Raw genomic sequence first — 12,551 nt, forward strand, 5'->3', positions numbered from 1 at the left:
ACTGGCCTGTCCCTTAGGTAGACCAAGTAGGTCTCCATGAGGCCCACATGGTCCTGCACTTGACTTTTTTTCTGACCACTGCGATTCAATTTCAACTTCTGTTTCTAACCAAAGCCTCGAAAGCCCATAATAGCACAACCTCCCTTCAGGCGCCATTATTCTGGGCAGAGGCTGCACTGCTTAAATAACTTCACGTCCTACACCCTTCTAAGGAAGACCCTAATGTTGGATGCAGGCTTTCCCTCTACTTAGGACTTAAAAAGAAAGCTACAATTCAACCTCTTAGTAATTTTAGAAAATCCTTGAATCTAAAATAGAAAAAAACAGCTTGAAATCAAAACTTACTCTCCTGAAGCAACTGTAAATTACCAGTCCCTCAGGTGGGGCTCTTCAGACACCCCCCCAAAACAACAATAACTGGCTTAGGACTCTGCTGTTCCCTTTTCCAACTGCATGGGAAAAAAAACAAAAACAACAACAACAACCATGCTGCTTCAGAGCAAGTTTGGATGGATGGGGGCCATACTCCAGGAAGCAGATTAAAAGCACAGTGTAATTCATCTCTCCGGAGACAGGGAGTCACAGAAGTGACCTAAGCTCCTCTTCACTCTTGGAGACACAGCTTTTCCTACAAACCCATTTATTCATCCCAGACTTACCTTCTGGAGGCCATAAAGCTCGCATCAACAGCAATTTTCAAAATGGACTCTAGGCCGCAGGCTGGATTCCCCCACCACCCATGAAGGCAGAGGCTGCAGCTGCCCAGAGAGAAGTTTTTATAACCTATGGCTGGATTTGCTGCTCGAGGAAACCTTAGAGGGAGGGGCACCCATAATTCCACTCCCCTGCCCCTCACCACATGAGGGAGGCTTCATTTGAGCAACAATGCATTGTTTTACTTCTTTGACTACAAAAAATATGCTAGGTGGGTTCTTAAGAAAACTTGGGGTGGCTATGCTTTTCATGAAATACAAGGCCATTACCTAGAGTCTTACATACCATGGGGAGAAACTACTGCTCAACAGCACTTGCAAGCAGGGGTTAAGTAGGCGGTTCTCAGGCCACATCCTTCATGGGTCACACCTGGAGCTTACTACACAAGGTTATCTTTGGGTAGCCTGTGACTCTAGAATCCAGTTTGAGATTCTAAGCTCATTGAGGACAAAGCTTGTGTGCTACTTCTCTTAGTTGCCCCGGGAGAGCCTTCCATGCAGTAGGTGCTCAGTAACTAGTTGGTGAAATTAATGGCTATACCTTCACACATCCCATAAATCTTGCCCTGATGCCTAGAGGCAAGTGCAGTGCCTTGAACATTAAAAAGCACACCCCAAGTATTTACAGATCTGATTTAATGCTTCAGTTCAGTTCAGTTCAGTTCAGCCATTCAGTCCTGTCCAACTCTGTGATCCCATGGACCACAGCACGCCAGGCCTCCCTGTCCATCATCAAATTCATGTCCATTGAGTCAGTGATGCCATCCAACCATCTTATTCTCTGTCATCTCCTTCTCCTCCTGCCTTCAATCTTTCCCAGCATCAGGGTCTTTTCAAATGAGTCAGCTCTTCACATCAGGTGGCCAAAGTATTGGAGTTTCAGCTTCAACATCAGTCCTTCTAATGAACACTCAGGACTGATCTCCTTTAGGATGGACTGGTTGGATGTCCTTGCAGTCCAAGGGACTCTCAAGAGTCTTCTCCAACAGCACAGTTCAAAAGCATCAATTCTTCAGCACCCAGCTTTCTTTATACTCCAACTCTCACATCCATACATGACTACTGGAAAAACCATAGCCTTGACTAGACAGACCTTTGTTGGCAAAGTAATATCTCTGCTTTTTAATATGCTGTCTAGGTTGGTCATAAATTTCTTTCCAAGGAGCAAGTGTCTTTTAATTTCATGGCTGCAATCACCATCTACAGTGATTTTGGAGCCCCCAAAATAAAGTCAGCCACTGTTTCCCCATCTATTTGCCATGAAGTGATGGGACCAGATGCCATTCTAAGTCCCCCTAAATCAGAGCTGCCACACAAGGGTGTGCACAACAAAGAAATACCACATGTAAGAGGCTCCCATTTACACTGAAGTCATTAAAGTACTGCTGCTGCTACTGCTGCTAAGTCACTTCAGTCGTGTCCGACTCTGTGCGACCCCATAGACGGCAGCCCACCAGGCTCTCCCGTCCCTGGGATTCTCCAGGCAAGAACACTGGAGTGGGTTGCCATTTCCTTCTCCAATGCATGAAAGAGAAAAGTGAAGGTGAAGTCGTTCAGTTGTGTCCGACTCCTAGCGACCCCATGGACTGCAGCCTACCAGGCTCCTTCATCCATGGATTTTCCAGGCAAGAGTACTGGAGTGGGGTGCCATTGCCTTCTCCACATTAAAGTACTAGGCTGGCTAAAATATTCATTCAGTTTTTTTCTGTAAGATGTTATGGAAAACCTGAACATTTTGGTCAACCCAATATCTGAACAGAAAAGGGAAAAGTATCTGATCACATTTATCCAAAGAAGATATGCAGGGACTTCTCTGGGTGGTTGCCTTCCAATGCAGGGGGTACGGGTTTGATCCCTGGTTGGAGAGCTAAGATCCCATATGCCTCACAGCCAAAAAGAACACAAAATACAAAACAAAAACAATATTGTAACAAATTCAATAAAGACTTTTAAAATGGTCCACATTAAAAAAAATGCTTTAAAAATATGCAAACGGACAACAGTCACATGAATAAATGTTCAGCGTGATTAGTCATTAGGGAAAGGAAATCAAAATCACAATGAGATATTACTTCACACCCTCTAGTATGATTAGAATCAAAAAGGCAGAGAAATGATGACAAGGGTGTGGAAAAACTGGAGCCCTCACACACTGCTGGTGGAAATGCAAAATGGTTTAGCTGCCTTGTAAAACAGTCTGGCAGTTCCTCAAAAGGTTAAATATAAGGTTGCCATATAACCCATTAACCCCGCTCCTAGCTATATACCCTGGTGACATGAAAACATATGTCTACACAAAACTTGTGGACAAATGTTCAAAGCCACATTATGCATCATAGCCAAGAAGTGGACCCAACCCAAATGTCTATCAACAAACAAAATGTGGTATAACCATACAATAGGCTATTATTCAGCAGTAAAAAGGAATAAGGTACTAACGTACTATATGACATGGATGAATCTTGAAGACATGCTAAATGAAAGAAGCCAGACACAAAAGATCACATATTGTACAATTCCATTTTTATGAAATGTCCAAAACAGGCATATCCATAGAGACAGAAAGTGGATTGGTGGTTGCCAGGGGCAGCGGTGGTTGGAAGAAATGAGGAATAACTCCTAATGGCATTGGGGCTTCTTTTGGGCATAATGAAATGTCCTAAAATCAATTATGGTGATGGTGCATATGTCTGAATATGTTAAAAAACAACTCTGTGTTTTTAATGGGTTAATTGTGTGGTGTGCAAACTATCATTAACATTAAAATAAAGCTGTTTTTTTTTAAACCCATTACAATAAAACTAAAAAGTCTAAGGGAACAAAGTTGTTCTATATTTCAAAAATCTTTTTGGGTGAATTTGTTGACAATTATATCTACACAATAAGATATTCTTCCAAGTGCATTTCATACAAGCAGGGCCACTGGGAATGGTTGGGCAGGTTGTACACTTAACAAAGTATTAATATTACTACTTAGCAATATGCAGCAACCATGCCCAAGTGGAACTCCATCTCAGACTGTGTGCTTTCTAGAGTGGGAGAGTACAGCTGACCTATGCCTTTGACCCTTTTTTGTTTCAACAATCAAACAGTAATTATTCTTCATTTTCACTCATTATTCCTTATTTCACATGGCCCAACTCACCTAAATCCTCCAAACAATTCCCTTGAAATGCATGGCACACAAAAGAAGGCCAGAGCCAGGAACAGAACGGGTGTGAAACCTCAGCCTTTCGGCTGGTTGGATTTGAAACTTTTCTATCTACTTCCTGAGTCTGTACTGACCATCTGAGGACTCCATCTGTCTCCTCCTAGGCCCTGCAACCCTGGGTTATGATTCTTGCTAACAATTGATTGCCATGATTCCATTTCAACAACAATGATCTGGAGTTTTACTTTGAGTGTTTAAGAATCCTTCATTATCTCCTAATGGCATAATAGCAAACACACTTTAACCACTAAAGAAAAGTGAACAGCTTGGTATTATTTTGAGAATAAAATGAGTTGACATATGTGAAAAAAAAACTTACAGGTTTATAGAGAACCAATGATTTGATAGAAATAATTAGGGAGTCTACAGTAAAACAGCTGAAGGTATGTGTTATCAGGTTAATTATTTTACTGCCCTGGGCCTCAGTTTATCCATTTGTAAAGTAGGCAAAATGGCAGTAATCTTCCCATAAAGTTGTGAGTACCCAATGAATTAATACATATAAAGAACTTTAGAAAAATATGTAGTTCCTGCTGCTGCTGCTGCTAAGTCACTTCAGTCATGTCCGACTCTGTGCGACCCCGGAGACGGCAGCCCACCAGGCTCCCTTGTCCCTTGGGATTCTCCAGGCAAGAACACTAGAGTGGGTTGCCATTTCTTTCTCCAATGCATGAAAGTGAAAAGTGAAAGTGAAGTCGCTCAGTCGTGTCTGGCTCAGCGACACCACGGACTGCAGCCCAGCAGGCTCCTCCTACTTTGCTCTTATTATAGTGTTTGCTGTTTCATTGTACATTCCCAATTTCCCTTTGAACAAATTCTGGTGGGATTTTCTCCAATGTATTGACCACCAATTTATGGGTTTCTTCTTATCTTGGCTCTAATTTTTCTACATAAATAAATTAAGCAACATTATTCAGTGGTTAAGAAAGTTGATTCTGGAGCTGATCATCTGCATTTTAAACCTGGTTCTGTCATTTCCCTATAATCTCTCTGAGTCTCAGTCTCACCATCTGCTAAATGGAGATAACAGTAGTACCAACTCTATAGAGTTGTTGTGAAGATTAAAGGAACAGAGACTGGTAAATAGTAAGCACTGTGTATATGTTTGCTATTATTATCATTAGGTTCAAAATATAAAAATATTACTGATGGTCTTATGATCAGTATTCCTCACTCCTCCAGGCTGCTGCTAAAGTAAAAAAAAAAAAAAAAAAAAAGATCTCCAATGATAATCAGGTACAAACTAGGTCCACCCTCTCAGGCCAAAGTAAGATAGACATCACTAGTGGAAAAGAATCCCAGGATATCCATCCCGAGTTTAAAGCCCAGAGTTTACATCAGTTTAAACATTTAATCGAGTTAAACACAAAGGAAAACAACTAGTAGGAACCGTTCAAGGTGATTATTTCTTCATCCAAATTCCGATTTCAGAAACACACAAATGATGCATGCCTTCAAAGGAGAGCAAATACAATTTGTACCCGTCACAATAGGGCAGTAAGTTTGTTAGCAATATGGAAGGAGAGCTACAGTTGTGACAAAACAATTCATAACACTTTAGAATTGCTCAATGACTGTCATTTTTCCCATTTGCACTTTCCAAGGCCTCAATCTCACAGTGGTTAAGATGAACATCACCCTGATGCAAGGCCGTAAGGTCTAGAACTGTAAGAGCAAGTGCCGCTGGACTGGTTCTGACCTGGTGTACCACCAGGGAGAAAGCTGAAAGCATATACTTGAAAGCAATACTATTTTTTTTTAAATCTTCATGATATTATGCTGACTTTGTTTGCTCAGTTGCTAAGTCATGTCCCACTCTGCAACCCCATGAACTGCAGCATGCCAGGCTTCCCTGTCCTTCTCTGTTTCCCAGACTTTGCTCAAACTCATGTCCCTTGAGTCGGTGATGCCATCCAACCATCTCATCCTCTGTCGTCCCCTTCTCCTCCTGCCCTCAATCTTTCTCACCACCAGAATCTTTCCCAGTGAGTCTTGGGAATAATGACTTGACTGTTTTTTTGTTTTTTTTTTTTCTTTTTAAGAAAAGAATAACAGTAGTCCATACTAAAGCCCAAGTCAGTGTTGGACCCCCTTCCTACCAGAGTATGGTCATGAATCCTGGACTTTAGATCCTAAAAATAGGCAATATTCTCCTGTAAATACTGATTAGCTTTGGTCAGATTAGAAGTCAAAGGATCAGAGGGAATTCGACACAATAGTACCCTCAAGGGGTTACTTCTGAAGAATTTCTTACTGATTCACACAGAAATTATTTAACCATTTAAAACATTCAGTGAATCACAAAACCAAGCTATGAATACTAATGTCAGCTAATGATGAAGAAAATGAAGGAAATATAAAAAATATTAATCCTGACATACTATTATGTGTCTATAGCATGCATATGAGAATTTGGACCCCTAAAATTGAATGTACGGGAAGATTCATCACCATCCTACTTAAAAATCTGTTTATTAGCCATAAAATAAATATCCCTCAGAAAGGGGGCCTCTACCTCCATACTTCTTACTAAAACCAATTGTGGAAAGGAAAACATTGACAGATTGAAACAAAAAATCCAAACGCTTTGTTTAACAAAAGATATTGCAGACAGAATTAAACGACAAGCTACCCATGTGAGAAAAATACTGGTAATATACATAACCAGGAAAGTAATCATATCTATAATTTAGAGACTCCACAAATCCATAGAAGAAAAAATAACAAAACCACCAAACTGGCAAAGGACAGGAACACAAATTCACAGGAGAAACAACAGTAATAAATACATGAAATATGTTGAACCTCAATAATACTCAACGAAGTTCAAGTTAGAATACACCTTTTTTGCTAATCACAAGGTAAAAAATATTAACAATAATACTATGAATATTGTAATTTCCATCTTCATTAAAATAAAGAGACTTTTCAAATCTCTTTATGACTAACTTCATTTATTCAACCAGTATTGACTGGATGCTTCTAAAGCCGATGACAGTGCTGGATGATGCAGTAGTTACTAAAACAAATGAAAACCTGCAAGGAAACCATAGTCCAGGGAGGGAGAGAGAGAGAGACCAACATCCAAGCAACCAACAAAATACAGGACAGAGTGAAGGAACTACCTACATGAGAGATTTGGAAGGTCAGAAAATTCCCAGTGGGAGATGTCCTCAAGAAAGGTTGGCATTTGAGCAGAACCTGTAACACTAAGCTGAAATAATACAGGCAGAAGGAGGAGGGAGACTATTCAGTCAGCATTTTTTTAAAAAGGAGTAAGAAAGAGAAAAGTGAAATCACAGAAGGAAGGTCACGTGGAAGTCTATGAACATTGAGACTAGCGTGGACATGGCAGCAAAGTGACCAGCGGTGAGACTGTCAGGTAGAAGACGGCCTATTCAGATGGAGCCAAAAGCCAGCATCATTTAAGAACTGATGCTTAGGCACACACATGGAATAGACTTGGGGTTGTCAAGGTGGCAGGGAGGGAAAGGGATAGACTGGTTGAGGTTGGTAGATGCAAACTATCACATTTAGAATGGATAAACAAGGTCCTGCTGTATAGCACAGGGAACTATACCCAGTATCCTGTGATAAACCATAGTGGGAAAAAATGTTTTTTAAAAAAATAATATATATGTGTATATAACTGAGTCACTTTGCTGTACAGCAGAGTTTGGAACAACATTGTAAATCAGCTGTCAATAAAATAAACTTTTTTATAAAATAAATTTTTTAAAAATCATTTTTGAAAAAGACCATGTCTTAATCTCTGAAATTGTAAATCAACTATATTTTTTTTAAAAAAGAGCAGGTACGTAGGGATTAAAACTATAACAGAAACAAGAAATGGTTACCACAAGAGGCACGAAAGAATTGGAGTGGAGTTAGCTTCCCATAATTGGGAAATGTTCCCTTTGTTGGCCCCAAATGGTGGTCACACAGGTGTGCAGTTTACAATTATGGGTTAAAATATTCATTGATGAACGCTATGGTTCACAATTAAAAGCATAATTTTAACACTTTTTAAAAATACAGATTTAGATCTCCTTTCTGTCCTAAACTATTTGGTAAGATTTGTTTTTAGGTATTTACATGAAATAGTTTGTAACAAGTGGAAATCAGTCCTTCTACCTTTATGAGAATTTCAGTATTAAACTAGTGAACACAATTCAATTTTATACTAAAGGAAGGAGAAAGCGGAAGAAAGATGAGCTCAGAATTCACCCAGCACCAGATCATGAACAGGCTGCAAGTGGCCACACACTCAGAAGTGATACAGAATGAGGTCAGGAGGGAGTTATGGGAATTCTAGAGCCTCATCAAACTTTTGAAGGCAAGACTTGCCACATTTATAAAAAATCATAGCATCTGATACTGAAAACTAGATTTCTTTCCAGAAAGTTTTCCTTCATAAATTCCTGCTCACAAAGAAACAGAGGCCAGAGCTCTTTTTATCCCTCCTTTTTCTGAGACAGAAAAATCAAAACCACTATGAGGTACCATTTCACACCAGTCAGAATGGCTGTGATCCAAAAGTCTACAAATAATAAATGCTGGAGAGGGTGTGGAGAAAAGGGAACCCTCTTACACTGTTGGTGGGAATGCAAACTAGTACAGCCACTATGGAGAACAGTGTGGAGATTCCTTAAAAAACTGGAAATAGAACTGCCTTATGATCCAGCAATCCCACTGCTGGGCATACACACTGAGGAAACCAGAAGGGAAAGAGACACGTTTATCCCAGTGTTCATCGCAGCACTGTTTATAATAGCCAGGACATGGAAGCAACCTAGATGACCATCAGCAGATGAATGGATAAGAAAGCTATGGTACATATACACAATGGAGTATTACTCAGCCATTAAAAAGAATACACTTGAATCAGTTCTAATGAGGTGGATGAAACTGGAGCCTATTATACAGAGTGAAGTAAGCCAGAAAGAAAAACATAAATACAGTATACTAACGCATATATATGGAATTTAGAAAGATGGTAACAATAACCTGGTGTACGAGATAGCAAAAGAGACACTGATGTATAGAACAGTCTTATGGACTCTGTGGGAGAGGGAGAGGGTGGGAAGATTTGGGAGAGTGACATTGAAACATGTAGAATATCATGTAAGAAACGAGTTGCCAGTCCAGGTTCGATGCGCGATACTGGATGCTTGGGGCTGGTGCACTGGGACGACCCAGAGGAATGGTGTGGGGAGGGAGGAGGGAGGAGGGTTCAGGATGGGGAACACATGTATGCCTGTGGCGGATTCATTTTGATATTTGGCAAAACTAATACAATTATGTAAAGTTTAAAAATAAAATAAAATTAAAAAAAAAAAAGAGGCAAAAAAAAAGGAAAAGGAGATTCTGAAGAGATGTCTATCTTGGTTTGGGATTTCCACAAAGAAGGAAACAAAGGGCTGTCTGAAATATCCAACTGTCTGAGCTATGCTGAACTGGAGGTTAACTTAAGAATCTAGCTGTCTGGGACCTGGGGTGGCAGGGTGTAGTGGTAGGGAGGGGAGGAGTCAATCTGCAAGGTGGAGACTGTAAACTAAGACTTCTCCCTCAAGCCAGCTGTTCCCTATGAACTCTAAGTCTGCTAGGCAGCAAAATCCATCTGGAAAAGACATAGCTCTCAGGCTTTCTAAGATGAAGGGGAGATACAAACAATTTAGCATCTCAAAGTTATTCCAGTCTATACCCCAACTCCTCACTCCTTTGAAGGTTCTAATAAAGAACTGGGTGACTAGAAGGCAGAACTCCAAGCAAAGGACAAAGAGCAGGGATAGGCAGGAAGGTTGGGACATAGGAGCTGAAGTTGACTTATAGGAACACGTGCTTAAAGCCTGGTGTGTTCGTGTCACTACTTTCCAACTGCCTCTGTCTCTGCTTCTCCCAAATTCCTACCATTCTCTCATTAGGAAGATCCATGGAACTATAAAAGTAACTTCAGGGGATAACCATATAGGAATTATGACAGCCCTTTGCAGTTGCTTTTCCTGTCGGCTCTGCTTCCCACTTGAAGGGACCCAGAAGAAAAATTGGTCAGGGAGAAGGCACCCCTGGCAAGCTCATGGACAGTAGTATCTAATGCAGCTGACTGAATGGGGCTTGAAGAGCATTAAGGCCTAGTGCCCCTTTTTTCCTGCTCCACTGGCCTCTCTGGCAATAACTGAGGGGGCCACGATTCCCCCCAAAATTGAATTCAAGGTAAATCAAAGGGCAAGTAGGCAGCAGTAACTGGGGGACCAAACCAAGCTCAGGGAAAAACCCATAAAATGTGAACATGGCTTACCACAGTAACAGGCAGAATTTTTAAAGTCTGAATTCTACTCGGGGGAAAAAACACTTCTGGAACATATTTAACCCAAGCATCCTATAGAATCGTACCCCATTTAGTCTCACAAGGCATGTAGGAAGTGACTGCTCACCCAAATCATAGATGGCAGTTCTCATACATGAACGTGCATGAGAATCTCCTGTAGGGTTTGTTAAAACACACATTGCAGGGTCCCAGGCTAGAGTTTCTAACTCAGGCAGTCCAGGGTAGGTCCCAGGATCCTGTATTCTAGCAAGTCCCCAGGTGAAGCTGTTGGTTAAGGGTATTTCTCACTGACAAAAATATTGTGCATAGGAATGGGCAGTAGTTTAAGTGGTGACTTAAGTAGAACTTCAAGCAAATAGTGTCTTTCTAAATTTTAGTATATACAAAGGTGGTTACATTGTCTGAAGCCACTGATTTCATGAAGAGCAAAGGATTTCAATTTCAACAAAGACCTAGCTCTCTGACATAAACTGTGTGTCCTGCATTGTGAATACACTAAATGAAAGTTGGGGTTGTACCTTCCTGAAGTCAGAAGTTTGCTATTAACTTCCAACCGGAAGTGCCAATCTTTTGGGTAAATGGTTTTTGAGAAAGTCACAGCAGGTATCAAAGGCTCTGGAAAGTGTGTACAAATGAGAATCACTGAGCTGCTATTTACTTTGTCTGATGGGATAATGATAGGAGTGAAGCGCACATGTCAGCACCACAGAGCCAAAAACAACTTAGATAAATAGGGGAGTTCTGCGTGATTAATTGATTTCATTTCCTGAAACTGCCTGTTTTCCTGTTACTTACACCTGCATCACCAAGTACATTGTGGCAGGTATTAAATGGCTACTTTGCTTTTCTACAGGTAGAGCTTGCATTTGATGACCACATTGTCCAACTTACAATATACCAGTAATATCCTGACAGCTTCCACTTATGGAACTGTACTACTATCTTTATCAAGACATCTGAGTTGCATTTTCATGATTCCAAGTATAGCTTGTTTGTTTCTTCTCTTTATCTGAAGTGACTTTGAGAATGTTGGAAGTTCTGGTGGAAGTTCTGAGAAAAAGTAACAGAATCCGAACTGAAGTTTTAATTGACAATATGGAATTCCAACTTTAGGAGTCCCTCTGGGTGATGTGAGTTTGAATAATTTTCTAAAAATATATTTCTATATTGTTGGAATGCTTAACAAAAGGCATGTGGGGTTTTTTTCCCCCCCCAAAGGAGACACAGATACAAACTTTGATAATAAAACTTTGAGTGCTTCCTCTAAGAATTGCCCTTCCTTTTGTAATCCTCCAAACTCTAGAAGTTTTCTGTTATTTCTTTGCTTAAGAACCTGGAAGTAGTCATGACTGTGACCTTACTTTTACATCCTTTATGGTAACACACCATCTGGTGAGATTATTAGAATTGCATAACCCAAGATGTCAGGTGAAGGGAGGGAAGAGTGTACATGTTCACAAAGATGAAAATACCTCTGTAAATATATGACTTTGGTCGAGTGCACCTCCTTTTTCTTTGAAATCTGCTCTTTTAAATACATAAAGTTCTTGTGCATAGGAGATGCTGAAGTGTCAGTTTTAGCCTAAATATTCCTGGGTAAGCTCCTGTTTATGGGGAATTAGGGTTATAAGGGAGAGAATATAAAATGTAATACCTATTTGCTCTGGGAGTATAGATGGAGCAAACCATTAAAAGTAGAGAGAATGGAGAAAGCACAAGGAAAATTTAGCCGTCTTCAGCATTCACTTTGGTGGTGGTAGCACATTGGTTTTGTAGCTCTGAGAGTTATAGCATGTGTGATGTAGGAGAGCAAATGTGTACTCATGAAATATTTTAATCTATCATCTTCTGTACCCTTGAGAACCAGGATTCTCTATGTAGAAGAAAGGAGATGACAGAGATAATATGAAGGAAGTTAAGAAAAAATCCCCCAGTTACACATTTCTCCAAAGAAGACATACAGATGGCCAAGAGGCACATGAAAAGATGTTCAACATCGCTATTAGACAAATGCAAATCAAAACTACAATGAGATATCACCTCACACCAGTCAAAATGGCTATCATCAAAAATCCACAATGAATGCTGGAAAGGGTGTGAAGAGAAGGGAACCCTTTCTACACTTTGGTGGGAATGTAAATTGGTATAGCCACTATAGAGAACAGCATGGAGATTCCTTTAAAAGCTAAAAACAGAGCTATCATGATCCTGAAATCCCACTATTGGGCATATATCTGTAGAAAAACATGGTCTGAAAGGATACACTGCAGCACTGTTTACAACAGCCAAGACATGGAAG

General features: G+C 40.3%; 1 protein-coding gene across 9 annotated transcripts in view; it reads right to left on the reverse strand.

Annotated features, from left to right (window-relative positions):
* Window positions 1-12,551, reverse strand: part of LOC147348121 (uncharacterized) — a 182,562-nt gene that overhangs the window by 153,824 nt on the left and 16,187 nt on the right. For 4 of the 9 annotated variants that reach the window (XR_015151059.1, XR_015151062.1, XR_015151060.1 and 1 more), the window contains exon 1: window positions 660-800. The exons of 3 other annotated variants lie outside the window; for them this stretch is intronic. The gene's annotated coding sequence lies outside the window, so the exon portion shown is untranslated. Of the gene's footprint in view, window positions 1-659; window positions 813-999; window positions 1,082-12,551 lie in introns of those variants that run through there. 2 more of the 9 variants (XR_015151053.1, XR_015151058.1) reach the window with 2 other exon arrangements.

This window comes from Bos grunniens, chromosome 22, assembly GCF_055505025.1.
Source record: "Bos grunniens cultivar Pamir isolate PY7600 chromosome 22, Bosgru_T2T1.0, whole genome shotgun sequence".
Taxonomy (NCBI): domain Eukaryota; kingdom Metazoa; phylum Chordata; class Mammalia; order Artiodactyla; family Bovidae; genus Bos; species Bos grunniens.